We start from the raw sequence: 15,772 nt of genomic DNA, 5'->3' as shown, positions 1-15,772 counted from the left end.
GATGAAGTGAGCAAACTTTGGCATGAGCGGTATGGTCACTTAAACTATCGCTCCCTTCAGCATCTATGTAAAGAAAACATGGTGACAGGTCTTCCTATGGTATCTTGCAAAGATGGTGTTTGTTCCGGATGTGTACTCGGAAAACATCATCGGGACAGTTTTGACAAACGTGCCTCTTGGCACGCCTCAGCCCCTTTACAGCTTGTGCACAGTGATTTATGTGGTCCTCTTCCTGTTGCTTCATTCTCTGGCTGCAAGTACTTCTTAACTTTCATTGATGATTTCTCCAGACGCACTTGGGTATACTTCTTAAAACTCAAGAGCGAAGTATTTACCACCTTTTTGGCCTTCAAAGCATTCGTTGAAAAACAATCTGGACATCAAATTCTTAAGCTAAGAACTGATAATGGTGGAGAATATGTTAAAAATGCATTCATCAACTTTTGCACCGAAAATGGAATTCAAATGCAACATACTGTTCCATACACTCCACAACAAAATGGTGTAGCTGAAAGGAAAAATCGCACCTTAAAGGAAATGGCTAATTGTATGCTGCAATCTAAAGGACTCAGTCTTAGTTTTTGGGCCGAAGCAATTAATTGTGCAAATTATATAATCAATCGCACTCCTACTAAGGTTCTAGAGAATATCACTCCAGAAGAAGCCTGGAGTTCCATTAAACCAGATGTAAGTCACTTTCGTGTGTTTGGAAGTGAAGCATGGGCCCATATTCCAGATGAAAAGCATAAAGCCTTAGAACCTAAGAGTGAGAAATGTACTTTTGTTGGATATTCTGAAGATGTAAAAGGCTATAGACTTATTCCATTTAAGTCCAAAAATGTTATCATTAGAAGAGATGTAAAATTTGATGAAAATAAATCGGCCTGCGAGCCTAGTCCGGCGGATGTGCCACCTCTTCCTATCTCTTCTATCTTTGAAAACATTTCTTCTTCTGATGATGAAAGCGAGGATGATAATCCTTCCCCACCTTCTCAGGATCCTCAACTTCCAAGATGGGTCCGTGCTACTCGGGATGCAGCAGGTGATCTTGCCGGTGATCCTACAGATCAGCGACGTACACGTTCTCAGTTTGAAAGAGCCTCTTCTTTACTGGCTCAAGCTCCAGTAAATCATGATCCTGACACTTTTGCAGAAGCTTCAGGCCATCCACATTGGGAAACAGCTATGAATGAAGAATATCATTCATTGATGACAAATGATACATGGGATCTTGTTCCTCTACCAAAGGGACGCAAACTTGTTAGATGCAAATGGGTTTACAGAACCAAGTATGGACCAGATGGGAAAGTTGATAAACATAAAGCTCGTCTAGTTGCTAAGGGCTTTTCACAGGTTGAAGGCATTGACTACACTGAAACCTTCTCTCCAGTTGCCAAAATGAACTCTATCCGCCTTGTTCTTTCCCTTGCTGCCTCTTTAAAATGGGAAGTCCATCAAATGGATGTTAAATCTGCCTTCTTGCATGGTGACTTGCAGGAAGAAATCTATATGGAACAACCCATTGGCTTCATACAAACAGACTCCAGCCTCGTTTGTCGACTTAAGAAATCCCTTTATGGCCTCAAGCAAGCTCCTCGAGCTTGGTATGCCAAAATGGATAGCTTTCTTTTAGAATCTGGCTTTTCTAGGTGTCATTCTGACAATACTGTCTACACCAAGAAAGTGGGCAACTCTCTCATCATCCTTGTTCTTTATGTTGATGATCTTATTCTTACTGGTAGTGATCCCAACCTTATAAACCATGTGAAGTCCAGCCTTAAAAAGAAATTTGAAATGACAGACTTAGGACACTTACACTATTTTCTCGGTCTTCAAGTCTTGCAATCCCAAGAGGGTATTTTCCTTTCCCAGTCCAAGTATGCTTGTGATATTCTTCGTCATTTTCACATGGAAGACTGTAAGCCAGCCACTTCTCCCTTTCAGTCTGGAGTCAAACTTTCAGTCTCTTGTACTTCTCCTGAAGTTGATGCTACCTTATACCGTCAACTTGTCGGAAAACTCTTGTATTTAACCCATACTCGTCCTGATCTTTCCTTTGCTGTTGGCCTTGTTGCTCGTTTTATGCAAAACCCCCGTGAAAGTCATTGGAAAGCAGCTAAAAGAATACTTCGTTATGTTCGAGGTACAGTACAGTTTGGGATTCATTACAGTGCCAAAGCAGCTCCTCTGTTAGTTGGTTTCACTGATTCTGATTGGGCTGGTGACCTTGATGATCGGAAGTCTACTGCCGGTTATGTCTTCACTCTTGGTTCAGGACCTATTACATGGGCTTGTAAGAAACAGGCTGCCATTTCTCTTTCATCAGCAGAAGCAGAGTATCGTGGTGCCGTGGAAGCTAGTAAGGAAGCCTTGTGGCTTCGTCAGATCCTATCAGAGTTTGGCTTTGAGCAGCAGCATCCAACCACACTTTGGTGTGATAATCAAAGTGCCATTCAGCTATGCAAAGATCCAGTCCAGCATCAGCGCAGCAAACACATTGAACTACACATGCACTTCATCAGAAAGCTCATTCATGACCATGTTCTTGAAGTGCAATATTGTCCAACAGATGATCAGGTTGCAGACATCTTCACAAAGGCTCTCACAGAGGCGAAGTTCACTAAACTTCGATATATGCTTGGAGTTCAGGAAGTTGTCACTAAGGGGGGATAGGCTCTAGTGCCTCCTTCCTTCTCCTATTGTGTCATATTTGTAAATCCTTCAATCCTATCCCAAGTTGTTCTTAAGGGGGGATGTTAGGATATTCCGACACATAGGATATAGTTAAGTTCAACTTGGTCTAGTATAGAGTTAGGTTAGAGTTAGGTAAAGTGTGTTTCTTTACCGTTGTACATTTTGTAACTTACAATTCGACGGTCACGATATGTAGTGATCCGACGGTTCACTCTCACCTCGGTATTACCGACACTTGATCCGTGGCTTGACACCCGATTGGTCCATGAGTTCTATTTAAAGCGCATGGAGGGTCATTGTTCGGGTAATCCGTGCATGAGAGAAGCTTATGTAAATTTTCACTCTTTGATTAATAAATTGTCTGTACCCACGTTGGGACAGGCCGTGGACTGTTTCCCTCCTTGCACTCTGAGGGTTTTAACCACGTCAAAAATACTGGTGTATTGATTTGAGATCTGGTTGTGAGCGGTGTCCTCTTGGTATTCTTTCTGAGGAACTTACCCTGTAAATTCCTACACTCCCTAGCATATTGCAGGGAGCGCGTTTGAATGGGATGCTACGCCAAGACAGACGTGCCCTCGACCGAGGCCTCGGGCTCAAATTGCATTCAAAAACTTGATGATTCACGGGATTCTGCAATTCACACTAAGTATCGCATTTCGCTACGTTCTTCATTGTAACAAGAGCCGAGATATCCATTGTCAAGAGTCGTTTCCACGTGTATTACTAAAAAATCAGCCACAAAACTGAATAGGGGCACCCCCCACAACAAATGTAAGGCCAAGGGGAAAAAGGAGGAAAAATGCATGAGAGAAAGAGAAACAAAGGTGTCTAACCCCCTCACAGGGGGAGGCTCGAATAGAGGACAATCTCCCCTAGCACCACGCCCTCGCAAAAAGGGGGAAAATGTGTGGAACAACGATCGAGAAGGACTAGGGTGACAAAACCTGTCGCTGGTATCATCTAGAGGGGAGCGAGGGGAACCAGGACGAGCAAGGGAGCCACACCACAACAGCCCATACAGCTCCAAGGACTTGGAAAGCAGAAGGGGAATTGTTCACATATGCCTCCCAAGACGAGCATGGCCAACATTACTGCTCATGCGCTACCGAGTGGGGATGGAGAGAAGATGAAAATCGGCAACCCTACAAATGACCCAAGGTCGTCGTTCAGGCAAATGCGAAAACACAACTTGATTACCAACCCACCTTTCACACGGAAACAAAACCTGTCGCTCGGATCATCTGGAATTTGAATGGGCCCCCGCACGACCGAAAAAAGCGACATGGGAGAGTCGGGCAAACGAGCAAGATGAAAATGAACAAAGCCAACCTCGGGTCACAACTTAGCATTTTTGATACAGGTTCGTTGGCCCGTTGTTACACTAAAAAATGTCACCATGGCTATTTACAGTTGGTATGGCTCAATCAACAGTCATACTACCCTTTTGAGCAAGTCTTATGCCTCTGCTATCCATGTCAAACTCCAAGAAAGAGAGAAAGTCCTTATAAAACATGTTTATCTCTGGGTACGCAGGTTCTCTCAAGCCTTGCCTGCGGGTACGCACCTTTTGTTCATAAGGTCTGCGTCCAAGGACGCTCTGTATCTAAAGGGGCAGGTGCGTCCCTCTGAAAAGGTTAAAATGCGCAAGTTTTATCTTCAAAAACTTACTTGTGGTCATTTCTAGAGCATTCTAGAAGATTCTTGGATGTGTGTTGAGCGCCTCCAGATGGTTCATGCACTCCTATCAAAGAGGAACTTATCCCATCAATAAGGGAGTGATCCCATCCAAAGAGGGGACTATCCCATTGATGGTGGACCTGATTAACTTCCTCTTGAGCACTATAAAAAGAGGCATTGAGCCAGAAGGAAGAAGGTTGAAAGCTATAGATTTCTAAGGGTAAATGCTGCAGGAATTAGGACTCCCATTTAGAAGCTTGTGAGGAGAGATTGTCATCTTTACTTGTTCTATTTGGTAGTGGGTGAGCTTTGTCAAAGTAGAGGAAGACTCTTGTGGACCCTGGAAGGAGCTTGCACAACACCAAGGCTCAGGTTGTAATGGTTCCTTTTGATTACCTTTAATGCAAATTGATCCATTCTTCTCAATAACTTGTTGTTAATAGGTTATTTTATGTACTCCTTGGTCTATGTGTTGAATATGCTTTGTTTTATGTTATAATCAGGTGCTATTTAATTGTTTGACTGTTGGTGATTACAGGTTTTGGAGAAAGGGAGGAGCTCATCCGGATCAACAAAGCTTAGACTTCTACAACAGCGTTTGGACAAAGGTAAGAACGAAACACTTGATTTCTCATATCATAACGTATGTTTAGAGAAGGATAGCTCCAGTTTGTTTTGTTTGTCATTAGAATGTCTTAGACTTCTAGGAAGGTCAGCTGTGTCCGCACCCTTGACTGATTCCGTGTGACAAATTGGCGACTCCGCTGGGGATAGATTCCATTGATGAGAAGAGTCTTTTCTTTTGTTTGAACTTTGCTTTGAGAAAATTGGTTTATTTTTCTGGTTTTGGCTCTGTGATCTTGTCTCTGGGTGGGTTAGCTTAGGATTAGTTTTATTTTAAGTTTTCTTGAGTTTTTCAGTAGGACGCACCCTCTGAGTGCTGCACAGTGCGTCCCTGGATGCACTTTTGCTGTGTGCACAGAGCGGGCCCGCACCTGTGCTAACGGGTTGCCTGCGTCCCCTGCCAAAATTTAAGAAAATTCCACTTTTTGCCTTTTTTGCTCTTAGATTTTGTTTTTTCTTAGTTTTTTATGCCCAGATTCATCAGTCCCTTGTCCAGAATCTTCACCTGAACTGGTTTCATTAGCATTAAGTGTTTTAGTGGATTTCGTCGAAGTGTAAGCCCTAGGGTTTGATTTTGAGTAGGTCTTGTAGTGACTTTAGCGGTAGGAATTGTCAAGCCTTAGATCTCTCTGGTTTTGTCAACTTTCTAAGAAGTCAGACCTGTTCTAAGAGTCTACCTGTAGAAGTAACTTACCATCAAGTTGTCTTTTGGGCCATTTTCTAAGTGCTTGTTGTTTAAGTCTTGAATTCCATTTTACAAAAAGAACAAAAAGATTTGAGTTTTGTTTTCACTAGCCTTTTGATTCTGCATTAGCTAGTCCTTGATTTGATTTTGATCAAGTAAAACATCCTAGAATCGTCTTTGATAGCTTTTTCCTTGTTAGGTTTACTTAGAGTAATCTCTCTTTTGATTTGCTTGTGAGTCAAGTTTTCATAGTTTTATAGCTTTTGAGATTGTTTTTTGTTAAAGGTAGGTTTACATGCTTTATTGAAAAAAGAAAATACAAAAATATCTCCTTTGAAAAGTTTTATTTCAAGTAGCTTTAAAAGTTTTTGAAAGAAAAAGAGTTTTTCGTGCAAGTAAAGAGTGGTTATGTTTGTGTGCTCGAAAAGAAAAAGAGAATTGTTTCTTTGATTGTCTTTTCTAAGGAAGTTGTTTTCTTTAAAAATTGCATTCTCTCAACTCAGTTAAAGAATTTCATTGAAAAAGCAAAGTAGCATAGATCATCTTAGGTGCATCTTTGTAGTGGTTGGAGTCGAGTCTGCACACCATTGGTTTCACTTCCATCACCTTGTGACTTTAAAGAATAACCTTAAAAGTAACGCTTAAAGTAAAATTGAACTAGTAACTTTTATTTTCTAGGGTTCTGAAGCACCAACATTGCTTAGGCTAGTGTCTTGGAGTAGGTGAGTACTTAACTCTCCAAGACAGTAAAACTAAACAAGTAGTCGATCTTGTGATAGAATCAAATCCAATTGTTACATTTACACTCTGGGAACGCTCCTCTTAAAGGAGAAGCACGAGCTCGTGTCCGAACCAGTGAGGGGATCATTCCCCCCTCGTTGGGAACGACGCCAGACAGTACGTATTACAAACGGTAAACCTCGGATTAACCATTGTCGAGGAGCCAGGGGTCACTTATCAGTAAACCTTGGATTACTGTCAAGGAGCCGGTCAGGGGATTGAGCTTGCTACTCTTCCCTTGCGTGCTATCGGAGTTTATACTGTTCCCCCAGGTGTACTTGTGGCCGTTGGTAACCTTAGTGACCATAATCTCTAGGATTCTACCCAAGGTGACGGTGGAGGGAAGGTCCCACTGTACCTGGAGCAGACGTCGGCTATACTCACTTGGATTTTTTGGGGGGTTCACTTCACTCGAGACGGTTAAAGTGGAGGAACTTGGTCCAGTCTATTCATTAAGCAGGTTGTCGGCGTAACTGTTCCACCCGCCATTTCTGTACTGAATCCTGCGAGGTTGGACCTAATCACCAACTAGCGCTTTTGGTCTGGAAGATACTGTTTGTGTTTGGTTTGACGCCCTAGATTCTTTAGGCGTGTGATTCAAATTTGTTTGGTTCTTTAGAGACTTTAGGTGGTTTGATTTGAAATTTTATTTTGTTTTCGTGTGTAGTAGTTAAAAGTTTTTAGCTGTGGCGGAATTACCGAGACAGTCCCGTAGACTTCGGGGCCAGTCTCCTGAAGTTGTTTCTGTGGCCGAATTGTTGAGAAGATCCCGTAGACTTAGGGGTGAACCTCCTCGAGACGACCCCAGTAATTTAGAAGGTTTAAAGGTCCTTGTAACTCCTCCTAGTGGTAGTAGAGTAGGTTCACCTGAAGAAGGAGAATCTTCCTTGGTCGTCCATCCAGATTACCAAAGTTTAGAGACAGGTTATAATCCCGAAGCTGTTACAGTTTCTGAGCTTGTTGATAGTTTTTCGTCTGCTAGCGATACAGGCGAAGAACCAGAAATATCCGAACCTGTTACTCCGACTCCTAGTGTTCCTGATTCACCGAGAATAGAAAGAATTGTCACCGAAAATCTTCCTGTTGGTTTGATTGCTATAGAAGAACTTGTTCCAGAGGAAGAAATAGGCATCTCTGATCCTGAAGATCAAATTACCCTTGATCTAAGGGAGCGTGAATCCATCTTTTACAGTCCTCCTAGAAGTACTACTTGGTTCCTTTCGTTAACCAATTATTTAGACAACTTTGGGCTAGGTTTTTCTACACCTCGTACTCCTTTTCCACCTGAAGGAATTCATACTCCTGTAAATATGTCTGGTCAGTCATCTGTGTTTACACAAAGTCCTGAATATTTTTTACATGGCGGTCCTTCTGTTCCTACTGGGTATCAATCTCTTTCTGGTACCTTTACGAGAGTGTCTCCTCAACCCATTGATCATGGGTTATTAGTTGGAAACAGTGGTAATGTACCATTGAGTGTAGGAGACATTTACATGATGTCAGGTTCAGTTCCCGTTACCCAACCTCAAGGTGGCCAATTACTGCCTGGGGGGCAGCCTTCGTTAATGCCTGGGGGGCAACCTCAAGGTACTTCATTCGTGTCTGGGGGGCAACCTCAAGGTCAGTACGCTCCTATGGGGCAATACATACCTCAAGGTCAACCCCAGCCTCAATATGTACCCCAAGGTCAACCTCAGTATCAATATCAACCTCAAGGATGGCAACCTCAAGGATGGCAACCCCAAGGGTATCAACCCCAAGGGTATCAACCTCAAGGATACCAACCTCAAGGTCAAGGTCAACCCCAGTACCCGTATTTACCTCAAGGTTATCAACCTCAAGGTCAATACTCAGGTCAAGGTTATCAACCACCTCAAGGGCAATCATATGGGACTGCACCTTACAATTATCAATCCTATCCTCAATCCGGCTATGGATCTCAGTACCCTCAACCTGTTATGGGTCAATACCCTGGAATGTTAGTGTGGGATCCGTCACAAGGTCAACAGATGTTGCAGCCAAGTATACAGTCGGTACCTCAAGCAGGACAACCTGTAGTTCCTGGTCCACCCCAGCAACCGCAACCTGTCCAGTCAAGTGTTCAGACCTCTGTAACTTCGGTAGTTACTCAGCCGCCAATTGCACCTAGTACTTCATCTCAAACGGCTGCAGCAACTACCGCCACATCTACCATACTTACTTCTGGAGTATCGACGGCTCCGGTTTCTACTGTCCCTGTAACCACTCCTCAGACATCTGTACCGTTTTCTGGATCTACGATTCAAACCACAGTCCAGATGCCTGTAGGCAAACCTGGTATAAGTACGGTTGTTACTACTCAACCTCAATTTGTTCAACCTCCGTACCAGGGACAGTATCAACCTGGGCAAGCTGTCCAACAACCGGTTTACCAGTATCAACCGTATCCTGGGTACACTTATCAACAACCTCAGCAACCCCAGTACGGTCCGGTTAATCTTGGTTTTCCAGGAGGATATAATATCCCAAATGCGACTCCTGTTCCTAGTTATCCTGGATATCCTCCTCCTGGGGCCGGTATTGTGACCCAGAGTTTTAGAGATCCTAACCGGCAGTTACCGTTTATCGCGACTTTGGATTTACCAGACTTGACGCTCCTAACGAACGATCCAATTCAATATCTTCCGTTCTGGCCGCCAATGCCAAATAAGTTGCCCAGCGATATACCTAAGTTCGAAGGTAAGTCTGGAGAGGATCCGTCCAATCACGTGATGACTTACCACCTCTGGTGTGCTTCAAATTCCATCTCAGATGATTCGATCCGTTTACGTCTTTTCCAGCGTACACTCATTGGTCTCGCGGCCAAGTGGTACATTGAGTTACCACGGGCCTCTTTTTACAATTTTAGCCAGTTAGCTACCTCGTTCTTAACTCATTTTCAGTTACCGGTCAGATACGATAACGGTACGGAGTTATTAACTTCACTAAAACAATCAACCTCCACGTATATTTCAGATCACATTCATGAGTGGAGACGTCGAAGAAGGCTAGTGAAAGTTTTTATCCCGGACCAAATCTTAGCTGAATGGTTTGTTAAATCATTATTACCAAGGATTACTGAGGATGTAGCTAAGGCCGGAGTAGTCACTGAGGAGCAAGTCATTGCTCAGGCACAATACCTTGACTTAGTTTACACGCAGTCGGGTACATTACACGAGAAGATTCCGGATCTTCCAAAATCGAACCAAATCGCTGCTGCTCCTTCGGGATCTCATGCCGCTGATGGTATGATTGGTATCGTGAATACAAAGAGCAAGAAGAAGTCTTCCAAGGCTTCAACTACTCCTATTATCACTTTGCCCGATTCCCCGACAGGAGAGTCTTCTCCTGAACTTACCGCCGATATTCACGCTGTAGAGTCATCTACGGCCAAATCAAAAAACGGTGGAAAGAAGAAAGGAAAGAAGAAGGCTAAAGCAGACAAGGCTCCAAAGGAGAAAACTGAAAAGTCGGAAACCAATGACGAAAAGCGCAAACCTCGATATCCTTGTCTTATTTGTGAAGAGGATCATTTTACGAGAGATTGCCCTCATCGGGCCGAGGTAGTGAAAATAGTCAAAGGTTCTCCCACTCCTGCTGTGTTAAAAAATCCATTTCCGAAGCAGGAGAATAAGATGATAGGTTCTTCCTCGAATGCCAGTGAAGAACCCATTTTGATGATGTCTCATGTGAGGATTGCGACTCGATCGCAAGATTATGGTAGTAAGAATCCTGTTGATGGTAAAGAAGCAGAATCTTCTCACTCTAACCCATCAACCTCAGCTCCTGGTTCCGATCCACTACAGATCGAGAAACCTAACCCAGACTTAGTAATTAAACCACCCGCCAAGGGTGTACTTCGAAGGTCTGCTTTCAATCCACATGCGAGAGCGGCCCAGAATTACAACATTGTTGAGGACTTAGCTGTTTCACCCTCAGCAATGTCGGCGTTAGAAGTGCTGCAATCATGTCTAGCACAACGAAAATTGCTTTTGTCGGCTATAGGAGCTGTTGACGTTCAGGATCCGAATCTAATGATCTTCGATCTAGAAAATAGTACACCACGACTCCCCCATCAAATGGCTTTCCAAATTCCAGTGATAGTCAAAAACAGGCCTATTCATCGAACTGTGATTGATGAGGGATCTTCTACGTGTATTATGTCAATTCAATGTTGGAGATCCCTTGGTTCTCCTTCGTTGAACCAATCCCCCACCATCCTTAAGGCCTTTGATGGCCGTGGGTTCCGTCCGTTTGGTATTCTACAGGAATTGCCTATAGGGGTAGAAGGTAAAACCGTTAGTCTGGATGTGGAAGTGGTTGATGCCCCTCTAGACTACAACCTTCTTTTGGGTCGAAGTTGGTCATATGCTATGACAGCGGTCGTTTCATCGGTCTTCAGAGTAATTAAGTTTCCACATAACGGTAAGATCGTGACAATTGATCAGCTGACATACTTTTCATCCGACCCAGCCTCTTCAGAGAGTATCCAGCATGTCGGTAAGACGACAATCCCTTATAGGGACGTTGGTGTAGGTTTAGTTAAGGATTCCGGTTTACTGGGAACTTTTCCTCTCCCTCCACTCAGCGTAGAACCTTCGTTTGCAACGATTCATATGATTACGTCAGAAAACATTATTTATGATGATCCTTGGTATGTTCCATCTGACTCTGAGTTAGACTCATTCGGTAATGCTATGCCTTTGAGTCCATATGAAATTGCTTATGAAGCTCTTATGTCTTTTACCGATTTTCATTCAACCAAAGTCGACCAAATGAATGTGGTCAGTGAAGAATCACTTTTCACCTCAACCTTAGAACGGATAGCGTTTCCCGAAGTCGTGTCATCTGACGAACAACTTCGCGAAATCCTAAGTGTAGACGATCTACCATGGGAAGATCTCCATCATAGATCTTCGTTTTTACCTAAGGATGATGCATTTGAAAATGATTTTTCATCTATCTTTACCACTGAATATGTCAAAGACGCTCAGGATCCAACGAAACATTCTGATTCAGAGTTGAATTTAGGGAATATTTCTCGTACTATTCCCATTGATATTTTAGTGAAGCCCGGAATTGAGGAGAACATTCATATAGGTGCCTCATGTACAGAAGAAGAAATCCAAACTTACAAGGCCCTATTCCAAGAATTCCGCGATGTGTTTGCATGGTCTTACGAGGAAATGCCGGGAATCGATCCTGCCATTGTTGTTCATGAAATCAAAACCTACCCGGATGCTAAACCCATTCGGCAACAGTTGCGTCAGATTCACCCTCGAAAAGCGGCTGCGATTAAAGTAGAAGTCGAAAAGCTGTTGAAAGCAGGTTTCATTTATCCGATCCCGTTAACGGATTGGGTATCGAATATTGTTCCAGTCAATAAGAAACAAGGAACAATAAGAATCTGTATCGACTATAGGGATATCAATCGAGCTTGTCCAAAAGACAACTATCCTACGCCTTATATCGATCAAATTATTGATGATTGTGCCGGAAGTGAAATGTTTTCCTTCATGGATGGTTTTTCGGGCTATAATCAAATCAATATTCTACCTGCCGACCAACCAAAAACGGCATTCATTTTTCCATGGGGGACATTTGCTTATTGCAAATTACCTTTCGGGCTCAAGAATGCCGGGGCCACTTTTCAACGGGCGATGTCTTACGCATTTCACGACATCAAGCACATTGTGCAACCGTATCTCGATGATTTGCCTGCTCATTCTTTACATCGAGCTGATCACCTTGACCACTTACGAGCAATCTTTATGAGGTGTAGGCATTATCGAATTCGGTTGAATCCCCACAAGTGTGTTTTCTGTATAGAAACAGGTCGATTGCTGGGATTTGTTGTTTCAAAAGCCGGCATTCGCGTCGATCCCTCGAAAGTCGAAGCAATCATCAAATTGCCTCCTCCTTCGAGTTTGCGCCAACTCCAAAGTTTGCAAGGGAAAGCGAACTTTTTACGTCGATTCATACCAAACTACGCCGAGGTCACTAAAGGTTTCACACGGTTGTTGAAACAGAACGTTCAATTCTTTTGGGACGAGATTGCCCAACAATCTTTTGATGCACTTAAACACGCGTTGACCCATGCACCGTTGTTGCATCCTCCCAACTACAACCAGGACTACTTCTTATACCTCGCAGCTTCATATTCCACTATTGGAATAGTGTTAGTTCAAGAAGATGAATTCGGAGCAGAACATGTGATATATTATCTCAGTCAAACCTTAAATCCCACTGAGTTAAAATATTCGCATGTGGAGAAATTGGCCCTGGCAGCCGTTCAAGCTGTCCAGCATTTTCGTCACTACATTCTTCTCCGTAAAACTACAGTTATTTCGGATTGCAACCCTATGATTTACATTTTGACAAAACAATTGCTAGGGGGCAAGTACTCTAAATGGATCGTTATCCTGCAAGAGTTCGACTTGGAGTTCGAGAAGTCCAAGTCTAAGAAATCCTTAGTCTTTGCGGAATTGATGTGTGATTTCCCGCGTACTGACACAGAGACTGTGGCAGAAGAGTCCATTGCGGACGAATCTTTGTTTCTTATCAGTACTTTAGATCCGTGGTTCGGGGATATAATCATCTATCTCCAAACCCAAACCTTTCGGCCTGAAGCTTCCAAAGCAGAACGTCGAAAAATTAGGTTTCAATCCCAGCAATACAAAATTATTGGAGATACACTTTATCGCCAGGGGGCAGACTTAGTTTTTCGACGTTGTCTAACTCACGAAGAGGCTGAGAGAGTTTTGAATGATTGTCACTCTGGAGCATGTGGCGGTCATATGTCTGGGTATGCCACAGCTCAGAAGGTGTTGCGCGCTGGTTACTTCTAGCCATCTATGTTTAAAGATTGTATCATTGCAGTCCGGAAGTGCCACAACTGCAAAGTGTTTGATCGAAAGATGCGCGCACCACCTGCTCCTCTCCACCCTATAATTGCCGTTGGTCCATTCGCCAAATGGGGTATCGACTTTATTACTTGTAACCCTCACTCGGCCGGGGGGCATGCGTATATCATCCTCGCGGTTGATTATTTCACTAAATGGGCCGAGGCGATGCCTACATTCGACGCAAGCGGCAAAACAGCTGCAGTTTTCATATTCAATCATATAATAACTAGGTTTGGTGTCCCACAAGCAATTATTACTGACCATGGAAGCCATTTTTGAAACACCATGATGACTGAACTTACAAGCCAGCTTGGTTTGCGCCATGACAGCTCTACTCCTTATTATCCGCAAGCCAACGGTTTGGTTGAGTCTATCAACAAAGTTCTGGTTATCATGATCCGACGAACCATTGGTATTCATCGGTCAAATTGGCACAACATGTTATTTTCGGCGCTATGGGCATACCGAACCTCAGTGAAAACCTCAACAGGGTTCACTCCTTTCCAGCTAGTTTATGGCTTAGAAGCAGTGTTACCCATTGAATGTGAAATCCCATCACTTCAAATGGCTGTCGAATTACTTCCAGCTACTTCCGAAGAGGAGAAACGTTTATTGTACTTAGCTAAATTAGATGAGACTCGACGTGACGCTGCATTGGCAATCGAGACTCACGCGAAGCGAATGAAAGCTCAGTATGATAGAAATGTGACCCCTCGAAATTTTTCGGAGGGAGACCTAGTGCTCTTATATGATCAAGCTAATGATAAGCTAGGTGCTGGAAAATTCGTTCCTATGTGGCATGGACCCTATATTGTAAAGCGAAAGCTAGCAAAAGGGGCTTATGAGCTAGTAGATTTTGATGGGGACTCTTTGGATAAACCCAGAAATGGACTTTACCTAAAGAGGTATTATGCTTAAATGGTGGGTATGGAGAATTTTTAGTTAGGTTAGGTTTTCTTTCTAGCTAGTTTGATTGTTAGTTAGTCAGTGTGCTTAGCTTAGTGAGTGTGTTTTTCGTCGTTATTATGGCTTATCTTGGTTTTGCTCTTGATATTGTAGATGTCGACGCCCCTCCAAACATACATTGGATTTGCTGATGGTGCTTGTCGTAGTACACGGAATATCTCTTCCGCAGCTTGGGTTATCTATTCACCCTCTGACGAGTTAGTTTCTATGCATGGGGTAAGCCTCGGTCAAACAACGAATAACATTGCAGAATACAGTGCAGTGGTTGAATTATTATCCGAATCTATTTCATTTGGAATTCGACGTTTGATAGTGAGGTTAGATTCTGAACTTGTTGTATTACAGCTTAATAGAGTTTATGCCATTAGAAATCCTGTGTTATTAAGGTTGTTTTTGAGAGTGCGTCTCTTGGAACGTGAATTTGATTACATTGAATATCAGCATATTCCAAGGTCCTTGAATACATTAGCAGATGCAATTGCTTCTCGAGTGTTGGACAGACATTTACGATAATCATGCAAGTAAATTTAAAAAACATTTCATCATACATGTTAAACAAGATAAGCCGGTAATAGTGATATATATAGATAGGAGTGTGTCAAAAAATATACATCGTCTTCGATCATAGGTTGAAAAACACCTTATGATCGGCAAAATGATAAGTACAAAAAGTAAAAATGTCACATGTGTCTACAAAGTGACTAGCCAATCACTGGTGGTGCTCCCTATACGACACCACTGCACGGGCTACCTTGCGCAAAAATCTCCTCAATGGTCCAGGGACCGCGACTACGTAGCGATGAAGTCTGATAGGAATATCATCCATAGATGTCTCCGGTATATCCGCCGTCAGACGCTGTAGATCATGCTCCAACTCAGTCAGTACCTCTGCAGCCGCCGCGTCCTGTGGGGCCGGTAGCGGTGCAACTGGATGTCGCCTCTCGAAAGGCCGGAGGTTGGCTGGACGCTGTGGACCAACATCTGCATTTTAAAAACTTTACTGTCAGTTTGAGACGATATATATAAAAAATAAAAAAATACATAATTTGAAAATTCGTGAAAAATAAAGTACCTCTGTCATCCCATTGTTCTCCCTGTGGAAGAACCATGTCCGGATCACCTCGAAAATCTATTCCGGCATACGGAAAGTCCTGAATCGCGAACACCTGGTCCTCTAACCAGTGAAAATAACTGTCAATAAATCGAACAACTGCCGCACCCTCGTCCGGATGCCGGGCCATCACAGCAACCCATCGTACTAGCTTTGGCTCCTGAGGACCCGAAATATCAACAGTGAGATGCTGAGGGATCAGCATTGGTATCCTCTCTAAGGCAAAGCTCACGACTATAGGCCCATATCCAAAGGTCTTTAGTCTGCCGGTCTTTGCCTTGGTCAGTTGGGCTTTCAAGTTAGCCAACA

The 15,772-nt window shown here is 43.2% G+C and overlaps 1 non-coding gene across 1 annotated transcript; it reads right to left on the bottom strand.

Annotated features, from left to right (window-relative positions):
* Window positions 1-3,250: 3,250 nt before the first annotated feature.
* LOC149168342 (5.8S ribosomal RNA) lies at window positions 3,251-3,404 on the bottom strand. The gene has a single exon (XR_016259964.1). It is a non-coding gene; the product is annotated as a 5.8S ribosomal RNA (ribosomal RNA).
* Between the last annotated feature and the right edge of the window lie 12,368 nt (window positions 3,405-15,772).

This window comes from Pinus tabuliformis, chromosome 4_2 (genome assembly GCF_031772625.1).
Source record: "Pinus tabuliformis cultivar Carrire ecotype Pingquan chromosome 4_2, CPIR1, whole genome shotgun sequence".
Classification (NCBI taxonomy): Eukaryota; Viridiplantae; Streptophyta; class Pinopsida; order Pinales; family Pinaceae; genus Pinus; species Pinus tabuliformis.
The sequence above is the reverse complement of the archived record's forward strand: the minus strand, read 5'-3'. Positions and strand labels throughout refer to the sequence as shown.